The sequence below is a fragment of the Miniopterus schreibersii genome (genome assembly GCF_964146895.1).
Source record: "Miniopterus schreibersii genome assembly, chromosome: 10".
In the NCBI taxonomy this organism is placed as follows: Eukaryota; Metazoa; Chordata; class Mammalia; order Chiroptera; family Miniopteridae; genus Miniopterus; species Miniopterus schreibersii.
Window position 1 is genome coordinate 69598840 of NC_138110.1, and position 7086 is coordinate 69605925.

Here is a 7086-nt window from a genome sequence, read left to right on the forward strand (position 1 = left end):
GACAAAGCTCTAACCAATTGAGCTAACTGGCCAGAGCTCCTAGGGACTTGTTTTTGTTTAATTGATTTTTATTTTAGAAATAAATAAATATGGCCCAATTTATATTTTCTCTATAGGCACAAAACAGCAGGCAACCAGCTGTTCTCAGCTCAAAAGGGAAATCTTCAGGCATACACACACACACACTGAATAGACTCTCCCAGCCTGCTCTTCTGAATGTCTGTGCTTCCATCCCTGTGAAGTAGCCAAGTATCCGTAAGAAAGACTTAGGCAAGTTTTCAAGTAGTAGGTGTTAGGAATTCAGCCCCTTATATTCTGTCTACAGAAACCTTTGTGGGAGCCATGGGCAGACTGGATGCTTCTTCCTACATTTGTTTATAGGTTCTTCCCAAGTGTTTGGATCTTTCTGGTTTCCATTTGAATGTCTGCGGCTGAGCGCAACCATGTGAGCAAAAATAGTCCAGGGGCAAAACAACCTCAGACAGACTGCAGTGAACAGGGAGCTACAGCCTGAAATATCTGCATTGTCATCAGTCAGGGCTAAAAGGAGGTCAATGGATGTTTCTGGATTTGAGGCATAAGCAGGATATGGAATCTTGGAAGGTTTCTATTCTATTGATATCCATGTGATTTGGGGGTTTTTGCTAATACTTCTTGCTGCTAACTTTGCGTGCCAGAGTAAATAACAGTGGCCAGGGGGAAAAAAAAACCCTCTGGATCTCATTTAAAGAAAACTAAAAGGAGATTTTTCCTGCCAACCTGGGCTTCATCTTTCAACCCACAACTGAGAGACATGGAGACAGAGACAGATTTGCTGCAGTTTGGCGGACAGTTCGTAAAAGAGGAGTCACCATTTCCAATTTAACTTTTATGTGTTGGTTTGATTACTGATCTGATGATGGTTGTGTCATCCTCTGTTTACCATGTGCTGCTCATAAACTGTCATTCTGTTCCTTCCAACAATGCTCTGAAGGAAGTATTATCATTAACCCCGGGTTCCAGATGGGGAAATTGATACACAGGCAGTGAGACTTGCTCATGGAAAGCGAGCATCTAAATTAGACAGTAGTTAAGAGCTCAGTTGTGGACCTAACTGATCACAGTAAAGTTTATGGGACACTGGAGGATGTCAGTGGCTCCTGTTAACACTGTCCTTAATTAACAGATAATCAGGCACGGATTCAACCTCTATTTGTACAACTATTTTGTTATTTCTCAGAAATATTTCCTTTTAATGTTTTTTATTTCCTAGAAATAATTTCTGGAACTTAGAGATGCACTGTGTTTCAAGGAACTGAAAAATCTTGTCTAACACTCTCTTGGGGGTATAGTGAGTAAACACTGGGTCTTCCCGTTTGAAATGCCCTGCAGGTGAGACCACAGGATACAGATGTATGAGGAGGGAGGGGGTGTGGCCCAGCGTAGTGATGCTGATCATAAGCTGTGACATCACTGCCAGCTCCAAACCTTCGCCTTGACACTGATTTTTGCCTTGCACAAGTTAAATAACCTTTAGGTCCCTCAGTTTCTTCATCTATAAAATAGGAATGATAACAGAGCCTACTTCATGGGGTCATTATGTGTCTCATAATGAGCATTTAACGCATGAAAACTTGTGCTGTTTGAGAAAGTGTGCAATAAGCATTAGGCATTTTAATTCATTCTTAAAGGCTCCCATATAAAGCTACCTGGTGCAAATTGTGTGCACTTTTTAAACAACGTGTCCTAGAGGTTTGTTCATTGGTGGTATACACTTATGTAAATTCCAGCCATTGACCGTCACATGCGGTTGATGTCTCCTCCCTGCAATCCAGCAAGTCGGGATCATAAGCGTGATTGATCTTCATCATCTAGCTCTCACTCAGTACGTAAGATCGTTCCTCCCTGTGACTCTGAAATTGCCTGCTTTCTATTCCCCAAATTAGAACTACTTGGCATCCCGTGCCTACAAGTCACCCCAAGCCCCCACCTCCCACCCCCACCCGGACCCGCCCCTCACTCGCCACCTCTCTGCCAGCTGTTCCTTAAAGGTCCCTTTTCCCCATCAGAGCCTTCTGGAATCTCTCCAGATACCCTAACACCAGCCATGACTGGGTTGTGCCTGCTCACTTCTGTGGCCCTTTCATTTCTGAGCAAATTCTTATATTCCACCTATACTTGGGGACCTTGAATCTTTAAATGATCCACCACTTCCAGAGTTTATCTCTGACCAGAATATTAACTTCAGATTTCCTTTGCTCCTTACTCAAGGCTTTGAGCCAGTCCCAGGCCTTTGAGTTCCAGGCTTGCCAAGCTGAGGATATACAACATTTTCAATTAGACGAATGCTTTTCATACTGGGGAATCTCACTAAAATAGAAACTCCAAATTAGTAAGTCTGGGATGGAGCCTGAAATTCCGTATTTCTAACAAACTCCCGGGTTGTACAGAGGCTGCTTTGAGGAGCAAAGCTGTTCATCTCCTAAAGAACCTCTTAACTCTTCCCTCTGCCTTTTTCTCTGGCTTCTCCAATTGTCCCACTGTCAGCTTGTTTCCTTCAGCAACCCTGCTTATTTCTCTGACATGGCTCCCCATGGCTTATAAGAAAAAATCCAAACATGTTTGTGGAACATTCAAGGAACCTACTTGAAATCCTAATAAATATTCAAAGACCAGCTAAACAACAGCTCCTCCTCTTCCGACTGGCCTTAACCATCGCTTTGCACACAGGTGTCCCAGTTTGCACCCCTGATGAGCCCTTTCTTCCTTTACATTCCTGGATTGCAGGAATTTGCTCCCCCACCCACTCTGAAGGGCTCTGTGAGGGTCCCCCTGCATTCCTAGTCTAAGCACAGAGCCAGGACAGGGCCCGTGTTCGCTGAGTGCCTGGTCGTGCGACTTGTGTTAGACTCTGAGTAACCAGGGCGCGCCCGGGGTGGTGGAGCCAGCAGAATGACTGTGACGGATGGTTTTGTTGTAAATCGCTTTTAAAAAATCGGGAGTAGGGGAATTTATAAATAATAGAGCTATGCATACCAGATTCATAACCAAGAGGATAAGGGAACCAACCCTCAATGCAGAATCCTAAATGCTGGTTGAAGGCTATTACTGGAATTCCTCTTGTGCAGACAGCTACTGCTTGAAAATAGTGTTGTTTTCTGTGATACCATGGATCTGACAGAAATATACCATTAATGCCTGGGTGTCAGTGTTTGAGGGTTGATAAGATCTGATTGATTCTATCTTCATGGCTATATGATGATGCTTACACATGATTTTGAATTCCTTCCATTTTTTGCCTTTGATACAGTCCTTGGAACTCAGTGTGCAATGATTCACCACTTTAAGGGTGTATTTGGATCCATTTGTTTTCCATTACAATCTGATTAAATTGCTTATTTAATTATGCTCATAAAATTTTAAACTTTACTAAAACATCACTTATTTTTATACTAATATCAGTGGCCAACTTTTAAAAATGGGTTTAGTTATTATAATTTTCCCAAATCACAGAGTTACTGGTCCAGAGCCATTCTCTATGGTGAATTCATAATGCCAGCAACCAACACGTCCTTTAAGAAATCAAGATTCAAGTAAGTTTTCCATTCTTAACAGTCTTTGGGTACATTCACAGAAAGCTGGGAAAAGTCCTACCATTCAGGATTAGCGTGGGGGCTGTTGCAGCAGAGGTAGACACAGCATGGACCCCAATATCTTGTTTTAATATTTGGTTCATCCACTAAATATTGAGTGATTTTACACTGTCCACTGCAGCTCCCCGGAGCACAGTTTTCCCAGTTACAGTAGGACAGAGCTAGGAAAAAATGTATTCTTTCAGAAGTATGTTTTGAGAACCTACCACATGGTAGACCATGGGATATATTTGCAAATCAGGTAGACTTGCCCGTGTCCTCCAGGAACTCTTAAGATATATGTGTCGAAGGTAGATGAGAGGTGGCATGAGATGATAACTTGTGAGCTAAGGAGATGGGAGTTTCCTAGATCCATGAGCTCTGTGTTCAAATCGTATTAAACAGTCGACACTGTATAAAATCAGCAATATCTGTCTCATGCTTTGCTTTAGGGTCTCTGCCTATGCATAATTGTGGCTCTCCTCCTTGTTTCACCTTTTCCTGCTTATCATTTGACACTTACCTAAGGAATTACTTCACATGACCAGATCTGTCTGGGGCAGGAACTCTTCCCTGAACACCATAGCCCTTGTCTTTGAATTTTACTGTAGCACCATATTACAGTATCTGTTTGCTCATCTAATATCCTGCTAGATATAAACTGTTGAAACAGGGTTATTTGAAAATCTCAGTTATACTTAAAATCACTGCATAGTGAACAAAATAACTATGAATTAGTTAGTGAACTAACTAATGAGGATCAATAATTAATCAATTACTGATGCTTGATAATGCCATTACTTTATATCTCTTAGGTTCCTGTTAACAGAGTTCAAATTACTCTATAGCAATGTGGTCAGTAACACTCATTTAGTCATATAAGGTAGAATGTTACAGCAGAAGTGTCTCTGCTTTGTAACAAAAGTTCAAATATGATGTGTCTCAGTTTGACGATCCATTTTTATTTCACCCATTCAGCCTTATCTGGCCCTCCCAAAGCTCTTCTGACTTTGGACTCAGAGCCCTGGCTGAATCTTTTACCCTTATTTGACTCTTCTCATATTCTACTTTGATTTTCTTCCCTTTTAATTTATGTATGATCTTTACCAATGCTATTGTGACCCCCCGCAAAAAATATAGTTTAATGAATCTCTGAGAAATTTATGAAGAACTAACTGGTCTATGGGCTGGGTGTAGCTAATCAGGTAGGCAATACACCAACATGTGGTATGTAATCAATGAGCCTTTGGGAAAGAGTGAACACTCAGTTTTGATGTAGTTGACCATTTGCCAGTTACTGCTTTATTTACTAAATATTCACCTACCTGAATGATCACAGAAAGGATGGTGAGAACTGTGCCACGGAGAAGCCATGAATCTGCCTTTTCCAACCACAACTGTGCCAGAATCACCTGTGGGCTTTTAAAGCATCCAGATGCCCAGACCCTGCCCTTAGAGAATCCAACATGGGAGGTCTGGGGTGGAGCCACAGCATTACATGCTTAAAACCCTGTGCAGATTGCACTGGAGAGAAGTCAGGGTTGGGAATCTCTATAGTAAACTTCAGCGAGTTAGGAGATATTTGCCCCAAGGACTTTGTGAGTCCCTCAAAAGATGTGCAACTGTTATTACTTTTGGAAAAAATGACCTTGAGGGCCTCAATTGTCTTAGTTGGTGAGAATATTTCTTGACTTTAAGCCCATTTGTATGAGCTATAAAAAGAGATTTGGTGAGCCCAGAAACCATGAGTTAATTAAAATCAACCATAAGTTGAAGCAGAAATGCCAGCGGTCTACTGACTGATTGGAGTGGAGGGAATTGAGCCGGTTCACATCTTATGTGTTGTAACAATAGGGGTAAATGAGTAGATCTTTAAAAATTCTGAAACAGACATTTTAAATGTATTCATGAACTTTCTCTGAAGGTCTGGAAAACAAGGAGGCTGTGTGGTCTAGAGGAAAAGGACCTTGGACCTTGGACCTTGGACCTACTCCCAGGGCTGCTTCTAACCACACGTGTGACCTTGGCCTATGATTTAACCTCTTGAGGTCAGTTTGCTTATCTGTAAAATGTGTGGGCTATATTAGTTATTCTCGAGTCCCCTCCCAATTTAAAACTCTATAATTTAATAGAATTTTTAGGATTTCTTTATAATTTTAAATGCCTAACAAGATAATATTCTCCCTGCCAAAAATAAAAAAGAATACTTTGCTGTTATATTTTTCTCTGAATCTTATGGATCAAGATAGTTTGTGTTGGTTCACTAGTGCTTCCTAATGTAGACTAAAACAGGAGATTTGTTAACACCGCATTGTTAAACTACTTGGCATTTGATTATTGGCATTTATAGAATAAAGATAATTCCAAATGGCCTCAAATAACAGAGCATTCAGTTCAGTTGAGCAAAATCACTCTTTTGAAACTTTTTTTGTAGATTAAGATGCAGAGAGGTCCAAAAATTTTACCTATACAGTTTCATTCCCTCCCCCCAAAGTGGCACATCCATGTAAACAACACCCACATTAATAAATAGAACATTACTGGTGCCCTGATGTCACCCCATCATACTCCCTTCCAATCACTGTTTCCCATCCCCTCAAATGTTAACCACTGTCCTGATTTGTAAAATTACAGATTTGTTCTTGCCTATTTTTTTGCTTATTCATGTCTCTGTGTTTTTTTGTTGAACATTATATTTTGAAATTCATTCAAATGGTAATTTATATGGGGAGATTGTTCATTCCTAGCTCTATCTATAGTAATCTACTATATGCAAACATCATAATTTTATGTTGATTAGCATTTGGGTAGTTTCCAGTTTGAAGCTTTTACAAATAATGCTGCTATGAAGGTTCTAACCTATGTCTGTTGATAACATATATTCACATTTCTCTTGGGTGTACTCCTGAGAGCGGAATTGTTGGGTTATGTTGTACAGCACACTGCTCTTTGAGTGGTTCATATGTAACTGGCCTATTGATTGGTTCTGGGATCCCAAATATATTGCAGTCTCCAAGGGGCCAAACCACTACTTCTTGGATTGGAAATGCATTAACAAACCATACATGCATATCTGAGCTATAAATAAACTTCTTGCTAAAGCCTGCTTGGGCTAATGTTGAAGCACATTTTTGTTCATTGAGCAAAGCCACATAGTAATGAAACTGAGGGTCCTTATGACCATGATTAAATTTAGTTTAAATCTGAGCTCTAGGAATAATCCCTCCCTCTTTCTCTTTCTCTCTTTCCCTCTCTCTCTACCCCTCAGAGACTTAGCCTTTGCCCTGGATACTCAGCAACCTCCAAGACAGAAGACAGAAGCCTGAACCTGACTAAAGGTAACAGGGTCTGGACCTCTGGCAGGCTAAAGATAACATCTTGACCTAAGTTGTGTTTCAGCTCCTGACCCCTAAGGTGGAACCGCCCCTTGGCTACTTGTTCATGGGACTGAACAGAGGGTCTGGAATAAACCTCA